Here is a 16,218-nt window from a genome sequence, read left to right on the forward strand (position 1 = left end):
ACGTCGGGTCTGAGGGGACGTCACCCGGCCCAAAAGAATAGTTTGACCCATCCCAGAAACGCATCGCGATACAAAAATGATGAGAGCGGCAAGTGTTAAAAACCTTGTTTAAAATCTCCCCGTCGCCTTGACAGCAAGATATTTACAGTAAAATGTTGATGTACATTTATTTATTTATTTGCCGGGAGTCTCCCGAGTGCAATAATGCAGCGAGCATCTTTTTGTGTGCAAGTGGCTGGTGGCAAAGTGGAGCAGATTGCCTGACTGCTTGTGACTCAAAATGTCCATCTGCCCCTATTATGTGAGCATGCTGCCTCTTTTTTCCCAGTTTGCCGTAGAGCAGGTAAACAAGCACCAAGGGAGCTAGCTAGAGAGCCAGCTAGCTAGCTAGCAGCTGGGGCTAAAGCCAAATTGTGGCAGGGTTTCTTACTTTCTGCCCCTGATGCTAGCTAGCTAGCTAGCTCTCTAACTAGCTCCCGTGGTGCCTTGTTTACCTGCTAGGGAGCTAGCATCAGGGGCAGAACGTAAAAACCCTGCTACAGTTTCTCTTTAGCTCCTGATGCTAGCTAGCTCCCTAGCAAAAAAAAAAAAGAGCACCATGGGAGCTAGTTAGAGAGCTAGCTAGCATCAGGTGCAGAAAGTAAAAAACCCTGCCACAGTTTGGCTTTAGCTCCAGCTGCTAGCTAGCTTGCTGGCTCTCTAGCTAGCTCCCATGGTGCTTGTTTACCTGCTACGGAGCTAGCTAGCATCAGGGGCTAACGAGAAACTGTGGCAGGGTTTTTACTTTCTGGACCTGGATTTGCCACCTCTGTTAAAATGCAGTTAATATAAAGAAATTCAAAGAGAATATGAAGGAATCTAATGACACTCAATAGCACCCCCTGGTGGCCCAACTGGGATTTTCACAGTACTCAGACGGGCCACTCCAGGCCTGGGTTTCACTGTCGACAAATGTCTTTGTGGAGACCAGCTTTATTTTGCAGCTACTTATGCACAGGCGGGTAATTATTTGCGCAAATTGCATTGTGGTTCGGGCTCAAGAGGCCGTCGGCATTTTTGCGTGGACCGGCGTGGGCGTATTTGTTCACTCTGCCGCTCATTGTTCCCCATTGGCCACAATGCCACGTATTGAATGCACCTGGCAACCAGATAAGGACGGCCAAAAAAAAAGAAAAAACCGATTTGGACTTGTTTCAATGGGGGTGCAGACGGTGTTTTAAGCAACAAGGGGCTTGACATGAAAAATGATGGATTATTCATTTAAAAGGCCACAATTAGCATAGTAAGTAGGTTGCTCTTAATTCATGAATTAGTGGCTGCTGTGACTGGGGGGAAAAAAGTGAAAGTGGTCCGGGAGGGTGCGTTTGATAATCCTTCCTCGATGCCGCGCTGCAAGGCTTTAGTAATCCTCGATAGCATCTCTTATTGATCAGCGATGCTACATGTTAGATTGTGTTCGGGCTGCAACAAATGCTAGGTTGTGCTTCTATCGTGGAGGAAAACAACATTGGTTGCAAAGGTCATTAAAGCCACAAGCAGTGACTTAAAAAATAAATAAAAAATAAAGTCCGCACACAACCCCAATTTAATGTCTGTCATGAAAATGCCTTTTTTTTTCACGTCTTACAAAATGTCTGTTTCAAACCAAAATGGCCGACTTTCTGTTGAATGTTAAGCATGGGTCCCTAAGACCTTTTTGTGAATGTCTGCCCAATTTCATGTTGATTGGTGAAACTGCCGTCTTATTCATGACAAAACCATGGCTGCTTCAAACCAAAATGGCCGACTTCCTGTTCAGTTTTAGGCCTAGCCTCTAGAGACTTTTTCGCGCATCCTGTTATGACAGACGTGTGCCCAATTTTATGTCGATCAGTGAAAGTGGTGTCTTTTTCATGACTAAGGCATGTCTATTTCAAACCAAAATGGCAGACTTCCTGTTCAATTTCAAGCGTGGGTCCTCATTAGTTTTTTTTGTGCGTTCTATTATGACAAGCAAATTGGCCCAATTTCATGTCTATCAGTGAAACTTGTGTCATTTTCATGACTATACCTTATGGACTAATGGCTGACTTCCTGTGTGATTTCGTGCTTGGGTCATTGAAAGTTTTTAATGCATCCTGCTATGATTGACACTTCTACCCAATTACATGTTGATCAGTGAATTTTTTTAAATTTTTATAACTAAGCCATGTGGTTCAAAACAAAATGGCCGACTTCCTGTTCAATTTCAATCATGGGTTCTTGAGACTTGTGTGTCCTACTTATCAATTTGCCAATTGGTTTAACATATTTTTTTCATCAATAAGCCACGTGTGCTTCAAACCAAAATGGCCGACTTCCTGTTTAATTTCAAGCATGGGTCCTTGAAACTTTTTTTGTGTGTCCTGCTATGATAGATACATCTCTGCCCACTTTCATGTCGACTGGCGAAATTTTTCTTTTTCATGACTACGCCACGTGTGCTTCAAACCAAAATGGCCGACTTCCTGTTCAATCTCAATCATGGGTCATTGAGACTTGTTTGTTTGTCCTGCCAAGATACACTAGACGCATATCTACCGACCTATTTGGCAATTGATGTAGCTTGTATTCTTTCATGGTGGAGCCTCTAAAAGATCATGTGACACCTTTTATCTTCCCACATGAAACATATTTATAGTGTTGAGTTTGCTGTACGACCCCCCCCCCCTCCCACCCCAGTTTTCTGTGCTTCTTTTTTGTTACCCATCATGCCCTCCCACCCCACATCGCCACGTTCGACTACGCCACACACCACAAATAGAGCCGCGCTGATTCCCATTTGCATCGAGCAGCCCGTAATTGAACCGTTGTAACAGGCTAATTGATCACTTGCTGCAAGTGTAATTGGAATCATTTGAGGCGTTATGCTCCAATCCACCCCCTCCGCCGCATCCCTCCTCTTTCCTACTCCCGCCCCCTTTTCTTGGTTTTGCTCTACTGCCCCAGCTGTGCATTGACTGTTGACGAGCAGGCGCTGTTAAAGCGGCGTCGGTGTAACGGAGGCTTTTTCGCCCTTTGAACTGTGCGGAAGCTCCCCCGGTGGTCGCGCTTGCGTTTACACCCGTTTGAGATTAGCCTTTGTGTAGATTTGCCTTGTCACCTTTCAAAATAAAAGTAAATCATTGGCTGGATAGACCAATGGGTTGGTGATAGATCAATAGATGAAGTGATGTATCGGGTAGATGGATCGCGAGATTATATTTTTTCACCGCGAGCCGCTTTCCTTCTCAAGTGGAGCAAAAGGTCAATTTGACATGAAAACGTTTATTGTGAAAGGCAAGGCCTACGTTTTCAACATCAACCGTTACAATAAATTCCGATGGCGGTCAATGTCACATTTCTAGCCGGTAACCTTCCCGCCTCTTTGAGCGCGATTACCATGGCGACCGTAATGCTAACCAACCCCCGTCGTAGTCGTAGTAGTAATACAGCGGAGAAGCATCTTCATCCTCCTCCTTCTCCTCTTCCTCTTGTTTCTCCCTTAAGGAGGTTCTGCAGTAATGTGCAGTGGAGCGCCGCAGAAGAACAAGACCCCCTGTTGGCTACAGACCGTCAGGGTCAATGTAGCATCCCCCCCCCCCCCCCAAGACCAACAGAAACAGAACAAAGACCGAAAAGAAGAGATTAGATAAGCCACACTGCCGGAAACATCGGTAATAGTCTCGCTTTGCTCTACTGCGCCATTTCATTTCGTTAAGCGCGATTGGTTTATTTGTTTAGTTTTTTTGCTTTCCAGCAGTCCATTTGGTGGCTCATTTGTCAAACGCTGGACTGGAAGAAAAAAAAGAAAAAAGAAAAAAAAGCTTTCCCCGCCAATGGAGCGGAGATAAAAATCGGTCTGGTGGAAGATAACCTCGCTCGCCGTTGTTTTTAAATGTGGGGCTGGCTGGGAAACGGTGTTGGGCCTCAGGTCCCAAAATGGATTCTTAAGTGGAATCTTGGAGACGGAGACAATGGGAAGGAGAGTATGAGGAGGAAATTGACAAGAGATGGAAGAGGACTCACGACTAATGGTTTTATATCCCCAAAAATCTCTTACTTGGAAGGTGCAGAGGTTTTATGACGAGTCATCGAACTGCGCCGCCAGGCCTTGATAACATGCTATAATCAGTTTGGTTTCAAGGTTCAAAAGTGGGGGCAAAAGAAGTAGTACATCATTGAAGGACCCTAAAATGGCCGCTTCAAACCAAAATGGCGACTTTTCAGGCATGGCTTCTTGAGACTTTTGAATGGGTCGACTCTTGATGGACACGCCCACCAGACTTCAAGTTGCAAAGTGTGGCGCTAATTCAAGAGTTTTGTGGCAAATTTAAATGTTTCAAATGCGTCGTGCATTTGTTTAGTAAAAATGTTTCAAATTTGGTCGCAATTAGACAACATTTCAGTTGGAGTTCATCTTCAAAGGACTCATGAAAATGACACTGCTGTTAAAAGCAAAATGGTTGACTTCCTGTGTCTTTGTGTTCTCGAGACTTTTTTTGTGCGTCTACTCAAATTTTATGTTACTGTATGAAACAGGCTTCAGGGGCTTAATTTTCCCGTCTAAAAAATTTGGGAGCAGTGGTGGCTCTAGAAAGCAAAAAACCTGCCACAGTTTGGCATTAGCCTCAGGTGCTAGCTAGCGAGCTCCCTAGCTAGCTGCTCGGGTGCTCGTTTACCTGCTAGGAAGCTAGCTAGCTAGCACACAGGGCTCTAAAAAGGCTGCTTAAAACCAAAAGGGTTGACGTCCTGTGTCTTTTCGGGCATGTATTTTTGAGACTTTTATGTGCGTCTTCTCGTGATCAATATGTCTGCCAAATTTTATGTTACTGTGTGAAACGGGCTTCAGGGGCTGAATTTTCCAGAGAGGTGGCACATCCAGGTCCAGAAAAAAAAAACTCCCTAGCTAGCTCCTTGGGTGCTCGTTTACCTGCTAGGGAGCTAGCTCTAGCTAGCATCAGGGGCTAACGAGAAACTGTGGCAGGGTTTTTACTTTCTGGGCCTGGATTTGCCACCTCTGGGAGCAATTGGACGATAACGATGACCCCAAAATGGCCGTTTCAAATCAAAATGGCAGACTGGAACTTGACAATTTTAGTTCGAAGCGGCCATTTGAGTCGATTCATATACAGGACGTGAAAACGTCAGGCTTGAAATCCAAATGAGACATCATCCTTATGTATGCACGACAAACAACAACAAGGTCAGGCGTACTTCTCGGATGCGGATGACAGATGATGGCGTGATCAAGCGGAGAGATGACGAGTAAAAACAAAACAAAATCAAGGATCATATTTGGATGAAGTGACAAAAAGGGTAAGACGGGCTGACAGTGATGGTGATAGAAGGGAGGAGGGAGGGGGGGGAGGGGGGGTTGTTTTAAGATCAGTATGGATGAGTGCCTTTTGCTTCCCGTGGGAGGCGGCCCATCGGATCTCTGTGTCTGTCACTCGGCAGGCTTGTGCTGAGTCGGCGATGCGTGCGCGTGCGCGCGCGTGCGTGCGTGTTCAGGTATCTCACATGAGAGTGGAGGTAATTGGGCCAAAAATGAGGCGAACGCGTTTTCTCATCAATGAATGAGTCATCTTTCATTTCATTCATTTGTTTTTTGTCACGTGCAGTCATTGATGTACTACTTTCCTGTTCGACAGGGCTTGTGGAACAAGTATGAGACTCTTTAGGCGTAATTTGAACGACTTTATATATATTTTTAACAATTATTTATAACAGCCCGATTCAACTCTACAAAAAAAATCCCCCCCCGCTAAAGTCGGATAAATGGAAATAAATGTCAAACCTTCCAGTGTGGCTCGCGGGATTATTTGCGTCTCCAGCAGAGTTATCGTTGTTTGTGCAGCTCCGCCGACTGCGCCCCTTCCACCTGAGCCGGCGCGGCGTGAAGGTTATCAGGCCGGGCGCAGCACCTTGACTGGAGGTGCCGGCGCGTTGACGGGGGCTCCCCGCAGGTTCGCCGGCACCTCGTGCGCGTCCCCAGCAGGAAGCAGTCAAAGTGCCTTCCTCCCCGTGTCCTCCCGTGGCCGTCCTCCAGCTACTAAAGGCCGTCGGCGTCTTCACTTCAAAACCACAATGTCACCTTCGACCATACAAAATCCCCCCCCCCCATCCCCGCCCCCTCCTCCTTATTTGTCATTTTTCATCATCTCGTTCATGTTTGCTAATCTGCGTGCTCTCGCAATTCATCATCTCCACTTCTTCTTCTTCTGAAGGTTACCGAGCGGCCGCCACGAAACGAGGGGGAAGGGAGACAATCATAAAGGGTGACAGGGAGGGGAGGGCGGGGGTTGGTTATCCTCTTATCTCTCTGTCTGTCTTTCCTTCACTTTTTTCATTTGCAATCTATAAATCGCCCTTTCTTCTCCTCAATTTCTTCCCGCCGTCTCCTTGCTGTCATTGCTAGTCGTAGACGAGGAACGTGTGTGTCGCCCGTTAGCTTAACCCTCATGTAAACGTAGCGCCTAAGATAATAATGTTAGCTTAATGCTAACACACAATGCAAAACGCCGCAAATGCGCTATCGAATGGCATCGATCCAAAACAAACAGATGATGTAGCATGCATTCTTTGTCCTCTGCGAAGAATGACTACTATGACTTTATCTTACTGTGGCCGTCTGCATGTATATTAGGACAGAACAGTTTTGAAAATGATTAAAATCAGATTTCTCTTACTCATTATTGTGATTTCATATGCGATTTATTCTTTCAATGCCCAATTCTTGTGTATTTTTAACAAACGTAAGTCATCTGTGTTACAATAATATCAACTTTATTGTACTTTGCATCGAAGCCTTCATATCTGCCATCGAGGGGGGAATGTTGATATTACAACTTAAATGTACACTCAACCACTGCAGTTCGGCACTCACGGATTGACATATTCTCAGATTTTCTTTTAGATTTATTTTGTCTTTATTTATTTATTTATATTTATATATTTTTTCTTCTTTTCCAGGATTTTCTTCCCCATTTCGAACCTGATTTTCATAGACAATGTATAGTGAATATTCATCAGTGTTTTGTGAAGAATTATTTGGGTTTATTTAAAAAAAAATAAAAATAAAAATAAAAATAGTGGCCTTAAAGGGCCTGATACCGATACCTGGTTTCGGTACTTGCCATCTCTATTGATATAATTACACTGTTTTTTTAAAAATACATTACAGAGTGTTTTTTTGTCCAATGAAAAATACACTACAAACATTTTTTTGAACACATTGCCATTTCCATTCATTTGAATGGGGAACTGAGGTGTATTGACAAGATGGAGAACAGACAACAAGATGCTGTACACAGCGCCTCCACGAAAGGTCGTATTTGGAATGCGGGGGCTACCTGAGGCCAATCACAGCTTTTGTGTGCCAGCGCGTCTCCCCGTAATTCTAATCAGCAGCTCGCAGTTATTACTATTCCGCCCGCCCGCACCGTCGCCGGCAGACTGCACAAACGCCGAAGCTTTGCACTAAAGTTTCACTCGAAAACCTTGAAGGCCACAGCACTTTCACACAACACCCCCCCCCCCCCCCCCCCCCTCTAGCTTAACCTGCATGGGCGTATTGAGCAAGCAAATCAGGGCTGCCTTCAATACGGCGGTTAGCCCCGCGTTCAGAAGCTCAACTCCCTTTGTAGCTACCTGTGTTTGCATTATGCATCTTCGCCTCGGAATCGACGCTCTCATCTTTCAATTTCCCTCCATGGCTTTTCCTCGTTTTGGCTCAATTCTTATCTGGCTGCCTTTATAATATACCTCCTATCTGTTTTTTTTTTCTTCTTTTCAGACATTTTACCTCGATTTCCCTTCCCGGCTGAAATTGAGCCTAAACATGCCAAATTTCAAGCAACCACAAGATAACCTTTTTTTTTTTTTTTATATCAGGGGTGTGTAGACTTTTTATATTGCTTGTCTAAGCCGACACATGCCAATCTTAAAGCAACCATGCCTTCCCAAGTTCAATTTATTTATTTATTTTTTTATTATTACATAAATATCAGAAAAACCAGGGGTGTGTAGACTTTTTCTATGGCTTGCATGTGGCTTTTGGTTGGACGTTTGCTTTCTTTTTTCTTTTTTTTTCAGTCAGCCGCAGTCTTCAACAGCGGTGGCTTAACGAGGCTCACCAGCCTCCTTTTCATTCCATCGGCGTGTCCGCAACTTTTTTGCGCGCTTGAGAAAGTTCGAGAGGTGTCGAAGAGTTCAAGTGGATCGTGTTGATGTATAGCGCTCGACAAAGTGTTTTCCAAAGAGAGCATCCGATGTCGTGAAGTGCAAACTCTTTTGATATCAGCCCTGCTCGCCGCATTGCACGCTTGACTCGACTCGTTTTCCTGTTCAGTGGAAAATGACTGTAATTTCACACATTTCTGTAAAATATTACATTTGAGGATCCGTCTGAATGTTTTGAGAATTGAAAAATCATAATGCAATGAGAGAAATAATAGTGGTTGTTTGATGAGGGATGAAGTCATGATTTTGTGGGGGAAAATTTGTATTTGTCGAAGTATGAAAAAAATGGAAATATAGTTTAATATATTTTTTTATTTTATTTTTTTTGCCAAAATGAAATAATTTATGGAGGATATCGTTATAGATGAAAACATTATGTACATTACATTACAGGGCAGTTACTGCCCCCTAGTGGAGAGGAATAGAAATAAACAAATTGTAGCCAATTTTATGAGAATAAAGTCGTAATTTCATTTTTTTTTTTTAATTGTAATATAGTCCCAGTATTACAGGAAAATATTGTGGCCATTTTGTGAGATTGAGATAATAATTTTATGACAATCACGTTGGAGTTGTAGTATTATAGTAATTATTTTTTTTTTTTACTAGAATAATTTATTTAATCACCCCCTTAAAAAAATTTATCTGATTGGAATATATAAAAAATAATGGGTATCAATTTGTGACAATTAAGTTACTTTACTTTTTTGTAATTTCACAAGTGTGCAGTCGTCATTTTCAGTTATATATATAAAATTATATAATTAAACAAAATAATTTTAGGGAGGGGGGGAACACAATATGTAGGATTACTTGAAAAAATTGTAGTACAGTACTTTTTATGGGAAGAATGTAGTTTTAGTGAAAAAATCTTAGAATAGTACTGACGCAAGTTTTTTATGTATTATTCCGAAGCTGAATTGTTTATTTTCAAGCAAGAATTTAGTTGGAAATCATACAAAAATAAAGCTCTGAACATTCAAATTGTATTTGCGTCAATGGAATAAAATGATTTGATCATTTTGGCACTTGATGACATTTCACTGAATTCAGGTACTTCGCCGTCTGTCAATCAATTTTCATTGTAAGCTGAAAAAAAAAACCAAAATGGCGTTCAACCACTTCTTCCAAAATGGCCACTTTTGATCGCTACTGCCTAACCTTGCGATTTGCTGCTGTGGCGCTCCTGTTGGACGCTTTCAATGCACCTCATGAAGCATCGTGCGCACCAGGCAACACTTGGCATCAGCTTTTCCTGGGAATCCGGCGTTTTCCCCTCCGACACGACCGCTCCCGTGCCATGAGAACAACCCCATCAATTATGAAAGGTCGTCAAGCCTTTCTTCGGTGAGAGACGAGAATAGAGAGCGATGAGCACGTCCAATGTGAGATTTGGCTCAAGGATGCACGCCTGGTGGCGTGTGAGAAGGCTTTGTTTTCTGCGTGTGTTTGCTTGTCTTGGTGTCAATCTGTGCTTGTAAGTGCGCGACGCGGCAAACGTGACAAGCTGCCTTTTTGGATTTGGGACGCAAGTACACGGGCACACGCTCCACTCCGCAAACAAACACAGTGCAGCTCAACCTCTGGCTAGCAGTTGTTACAGCTCGTGGGACGGCGCCAAAATAATAACAAATGACGTCTTTTTGGTGTGTTGATCGTCGGAAGAAGTGAATCCAGGTGTTATTATCACCAGCCTTATTTGAAAATGTGGGGTACTCGTGGAGGGTGTTGATAGCAGCCACAGATACTTGAGGCAAAAAAGAAATAAAAGTGTTCCTAGATAATAGCAATAGATTCCGAAACTAAACATTTAAATAAAAAAAGAAATAAAATTACAAAATGATTATTATTATTTATTATTATTATTTATTATTTATTTTAATGAGTTAAATTACATTTTAAAAATTTACATTAAATAAAATAAAAAAAAATGGGAGTTAAATTATTCTTGCAATAAATAGAACTTTGGGAAAAAAAAAGTCATTTTTTCCCCCCAGTATTTTTTCCCCCTTTTCAGCTACTATAGCGGAAATCTCTGGCAGCTGGAGTTTGTAGCGTGCTTGTTAACACGAGCCTCCTTCCATCCCCGAGTCAATCTGGCCTCAGCCTGCTCTGGATTCCGCAGCTTCCGTCAAATCTTCCGGGATGCTCTCCAACATGAGAGTAGGATCACCCCCCCCCCCCCCCCCTCGCCCGTTGACATGGTTTGTTCTGCAAGCTGTACGGTATCCTGACTCCCGACTTGCATCGCTGCGATATGAATCTCGTAAGTGAGTTCATCAGCGGCACTTTAAAATGGTGGAGTTTGAGTAATCAAGTAACTAAATGATTAACAAATGGTATCAGTAACTGTAACTAAGTATTTGTTCTACTTTTTCAAAAAAAAAAATTTTGCGATCTGAGGCGATACAATGTGTACTGTACGAGAGTAGTGAGTAAGCGCTGTGGGAGGGGGTGGGGTGGGTGGGGGGGGGGGGGGGGGCTGAATATCCAGGTGATGCGAAAGGCAATGCGAGGCAACCTTGAGCTGCGGCCGGTCAATTATTCAGAAGAAAAAGGCCTCCATTGTACCCGGGGAGCGGCTTTTGAACACCCCCCGCCCCGCCCGGCCTCTGCTACCTCTGCACCCTCGCATCCTCCCCGTCTCCCGTGTGGGCTCCTTATCAGCGCTCCCCGGCGCAACTTGTAAATAATGACTCCATGAGCACTTTTCGGCCGAGCCGAGCTGCAGGCGCGTTTGCGCAAAGGCGACGGCAGAAGAGAGATTGCAAAAAGCATGACAGGTTATTTTAAGAAGGGAAAGGTTTGAAATATTGATGCGGGCCGTTGCGAAGATGTGTTTGCGTGTCGTCATGTGTGTGTTGGAAGTATTTTATTTTTCTTGAATAATTAATTAGTTGATCATTGATGTTTCCTCATAAAATTGTGTGGAAATAATGAAAAATAACAGAGAAAAGGAACGTTTAATATTTTATCATGTCACTTCAAGCAACTTCAGTTGCATGTAGTATGTTTAAAATTAATAAAACAAAATTTTTTGAATAAATTTAATTAATATAGAAAAATGAAAGGTCATTAATTATACCCATAAAATTGTTTGGGGAAAAAATCTAATAATTATGGGGGGAAAACACAGTTAATTGACTATATTAATGTGCCATCTAAATTTGTTTTAATACACTTAAGTTGTAATAAAAAAATAAAAAAATAATGATTCATTTTGATGGGCAATTTTCTCCAAGAAAAAATTATCTGGAAAACAAATATTCTTAAAATATATATGCATGTATTTGTGATGTCAATGCGTTTTTGGCGCTCTAAATCATGATACAATTTTTATTATTATATGATTATTAATTTCCTCATTAATTGTTAGTTATTTTTTACTACTGGAATAAAAATATTCCAATATATATATCATTATAGATAGATAATAATTAATTTGAAATAGTTTTGTGGGAGTTTTTTTTTTAATCCTATGGATTAGTATTTAATTGTTTAAAAAATACAATGATAAGTATTTACAAAAATTAACATTAATTGTCCATGAATAAATTTGTGCAAAAGTATTCTTTAAAAATGTTAAATTTTTGGCAAATATAAAAAAATATTCTTACCACCATTTGAAATTTGTATAATGCGTTTATCCGATTATTTATTTCCAACTGTTAAAAAATATTCACAAGATGAATACAAACGTGTTTAACGTAGTGCTTTTATGTCATTTGTTGGAATTATGTCAAAAATAATCATAATAGACTCTAAAAATGTAGTATATTCTTCTCTATTAAAATAGGAATAAAATATATTTTTTGAACTTTGTAGAAAAAAAACTCGATTCTTTTTTCCCTTTTACATCATCCCTTTTCATTCAGCCAGCGATGCGGGAAATGCCCTGAAATGTTGCTGCTGGTGTCGTTTTCCCCAATGCAGCATTGATGCTAATGTTGTGGCCTCTCGGCTTGCTTTGAGGTCTGCTTTGAAAGCGCATTTGGCCGCCTTCAGCCGGGCTCCGTGCCCATGCGACCGCCTCCTAAAAAGAGCAGCTTCTTCCACTTGGCGTCCGTTAAGACGACTCTGCCTCGTCCCCCGTCTCACCTGCCGCTAACTTGGCTTCATCTTGCCTTGCTCTTTGTCGTCGCCGCCGCCGGCTTACCTTCTTCCCTTTCCTGTCTTTTGCCTCCACGCCAGACCTCGCATCAAATGCTTCCATCCTGAATGTGACCACGATTTAAAAAAAAAACTACTCGTGACTGTAATTACCCTAGTACACACGGCTACAGGAACGAGTTAACCCCATTTGAACCATGTTGCTAACCAAAACAGCAGCACCTACAGAAGCACAAATACAGACTCTTGGGTGAATATTATTGCGTGTTGTATTAAAGCCAACCTTGCATTGTTTATTGATGATTAGCATTTGTAGTCGACTCTGCTACGCAATTTGTGTTGCTAACCAAAACAGCGGCACCTACTGAGACGCACAAACACTAAAAGTGTGGAGTCTATTTCACTATGCCGTGTTAAAAATGACCTTACTTTATGTAGAAATTGAGTCTTTGATTACAATTAGCGTTCCAGTAATGTGTGATGGCTCGACAATGTTGTCTTGCTAACCAAAACAGCAGCCCCTACAGAGGAATGTAAACAATACAAAATGTATATGAGTTCCTTGCAAAGTATTAAAAGTGATCTTAAGTTGTGTGGAGACCATCTTGAACGACGATTTGTGTTCCGGTAGATTAACATGCGGTCGCTCCATAATGTTGTGTTGTTAACAAAAACAGCAGCCCTTACCGTTAAAGTAAAAGTGTGAACGGTTGTTGTAAACAAGTTTTAGTGCGCAATATAAAAAATGTATATTGCATTATGTTAGTGACAGTTGGACTTTGGTGTGTAATCATTCCATAATGTTGTGTTGCTAACCAAAACAACAGCACCTTTCGAGACACTTAGACAACAAAAGTATTGAAAGTGTACATCGATTAGCAACTTTTGCTAGGCTGCTGAGCTTCATTTAGACAAAAATAGTGCATCGCCGCCATCATGTTAGCATCCTTAGCCTGTTACCGTACAGTATGAATCTTTTTGGGGTGGGTGTCCTATTTGTTGCAAGGCTCCGTCCCGATTCCCGTTAATAGCAAGGGTTGACAGTATTCCAAAAATAAACGCCTCACCCCCAAGCGACAATGACATTTTTTACACACTTTCACCTGTGCAGCTTCTTCCCAGCTCACAGGTGTGAACTTCTCCCTTCAATATTAAAGTGTTACATGCATTCATTAGCCGCTCGCGTACTTGCAATTTCATCACGTTGCGTTATCTTGACGGTTTTCCTATTGATTATACTACAGTAACAGCAGCGATTTGTGTAGTTGTGCTGGAGTTAGCGTGCAGCTACACACACACACACACGCGCGCACACACTCTGCGAGAGTGGCAGAAGATGGCAGCGATAGCGTTGCATAATGTATGCGTCTTGTGAGGTGTCAGTGCACTGCTGAAGAAGCTTGACTTGCTGATGCAGAAAGAGTCTGCACTGCTTCTTTTGCTCCGGCTAACTCAAAAAATGTGGAGGAAATCAAAATCCAGGGCCCCAGTACGAACCCGTTCACGTCGTCGGGCTCACAGAGCAGAGAGAATCGATGCCGGGGAGTGTCGTTTGTATGCGTCGCTGCGCCGGGTGTTCGAAAGTAGCAGTTTTGAAGGTTAGATAAGAAAATGATATGACATTTATGATGGTAAAGAGTAGCATAGTAGATAAATACAAATATGAATGTATGACTATTTCTTAAGAGCTAGCTTACTGCAACTCCAACGAAAGCGTGTTAGCTTGTCGCTACGTTTACCGATGAAAGACGGACCTTGTCATCGCTTTGACATGAGATCAATCACGAGTCAGTGATCAAATGCGCCATTCAAGAGCCTGTCAGGCATCCGAGAACGGACTGGTCGCTGTTAAAAGTGCCGCCTCATGACTCAATTTCATCTTGGCTAATTTGTCCAATTATGTCCGCTCATGTCCAGAGGTGGCAAATCCAGGTCCAGAAAGCAAAAACCCTGCCACAGTTTAACTTCAGCCCCTAATGCTAGCTAGCTAGCTCTCTAGCAGGTAAACGAGCACCAATGGAGCTAGCTAGCTAGCACCTGGGGCTAAAGCCAAACTGTGGCAGGGTTTATAGCTAGCTAGCTAGTTAGCTAGCTCTCTAGCAGGTAAACGAGCGCCAACGGAGCTAGCTAGCTAGCACCTGGGGCTAAAGCCAAACTGTGGCAGGGTTTCTACTTTCTGCTCAAGTCATATTCTGCTCTAATAAGTGGGAGGAGGAAAAAAATATTTTTCTTGTGTTTATCCCATGAAAAGAGTTGCAGGTGGAGGTTTAATACGCCAGATTGATTGGAACATTAAATTAGCACTTTACGTTATGCTTGCACTCGCAACTAAATTAAGCTGCAGTAAAATTAGTTGTTTTATGCCTGTGACTATTGGTACAATGTCTGTCTACATGTGTTTGTGTTCAAATAACACCGCTGACATTGATGCTAGTTTTGCTGGCCCATTAATGGTCATTTGCATTGTGTTAGCATTAAGCTAGTGGATTTTCACAAATCATATGGAAGGAGCAGCACAATGTCTATTGAATTGAAACGAAGGGTCCCGTGAAGGCATGTGACCCCGCCCCCCGCAAGAATGACAATGGAAGCTGCCATAAGAAACAGAAGTAGCTAACTAGCTCATAAGTCATTAGCTAACAAACATGAGGCAGGATACTTGCAACGACGACAAGCTAGGCGAGCCCCCCGCTCCCACCACCCGACTCATTACACACACACACACACACAAAATCCTTCCTGTAAGTCCTGGCTGATTGAGTTAGCGCTGCAATTAAGCGTCCGTTTTACTGCGTTTCGATCGGGAACTCAAGGGCCGAATGGGGGCGGAGAAGTGCTGAGGCAAGTCTGGCTGTAAGCTTCGACCCTCCCCGCCTCGGTGAAATTGAGGAACATTAGCTTTTATGTATTTTTGCCCATTCCGCCTTAAAGCTTGCTTGTCGTTGAAGCGAGCAATTCTCGTTTTAGGAAAATGAAGTTGAAGTAACATAATGAGAATTGTCGTATACAAAAAAATAATCTGTCATATTAGGAAAGGAAAGGAAAAAGTCTTCAGAAAAAAGTTTGTCTGATTGACTTTTTCAGGTTTTTTCTTGTAATATTACTTTTTGTATAAAATGTTCTTTTTTTTCTCGTAAATTAAGTTGATGTGCTTTTTCACATATTACAGAATTTTTTTCATACAAGTAAATTTTTCTCATGAATTCACTTTTTTCATGTATTATGATCTTTTTTCCTAACAAGTTAATGGAAATAATGTTGCACCATGTAAACTGACTTTTTCCTCTATTTACTTTTTTGTCAAATATTACTAGTCTTTGTCTTTTTTTTTGTTGCCTTAAATAGATTTTTTTTCATGTAAAATTATCAGTCTATTATGTAATGACTTTTTTTTTCTCAAATTACAGCAATTCTCGCAAAAATACAAATCATCTTGTAATAACTTAACTTTTCCTACCATAAAATTAAATGTTCTCTTGTTTTGTAAAATACTTTTTCAAACTCGCCTTTTCTTTTAATATTGATTTTGTGTGTGTGTGTGTAATATTATGACAGTACTTTCACTTGAACCCTTTTCTTTTAAAATTGTGACTTTGTCCCCTTGCAATTTTTACTTTTTGTGTAAATTTTTGATATTTTCTTGTGAAAAAGCTTCCTACGTGTACTTTAGGCAGCATGACTTAGTCAATACGTGGGTCTAGTGCTTTCTTCACGGTTCCACACTTGACAGACATTCATCTGCGTTTGTTTATGAGTGAGTGAGTGAAATAATAATAATAAAAATGCGTCTCGTTCCGCTAGTATGGGAAAGATGATCAGGATCAAGGTATGAAATTTCTACTTCCTCATTTTCTAATTAAATAGCCA

The 16,218-nt window shown here is 41.7% G+C and overlaps 1 protein-coding gene across 2 annotated transcripts in view; it reads left to right on the forward strand.

Annotated features, from left to right (window-relative positions):
* Positions 1-16,218, forward strand: part of efna3a (ephrin-A3a) — a 58,818-nt gene that overhangs the window by 20,387 nt on the left and 22,213 nt on the right. The gene's annotated exons all lie outside the window — the stretch shown is intronic.

The sequence above is a fragment of the Leptonotus elevatus genome, chromosome 19 (genome assembly GCF_054856555.1).
Source record: "Leptonotus elevatus isolate MCC_2025b chromosome 19, RoL_Lele_1.0, whole genome shotgun sequence".
Lineage (NCBI taxonomy): Eukaryota > Metazoa > Chordata > Actinopteri > Syngnathiformes > Syngnathidae > Leptonotus > Leptonotus elevatus.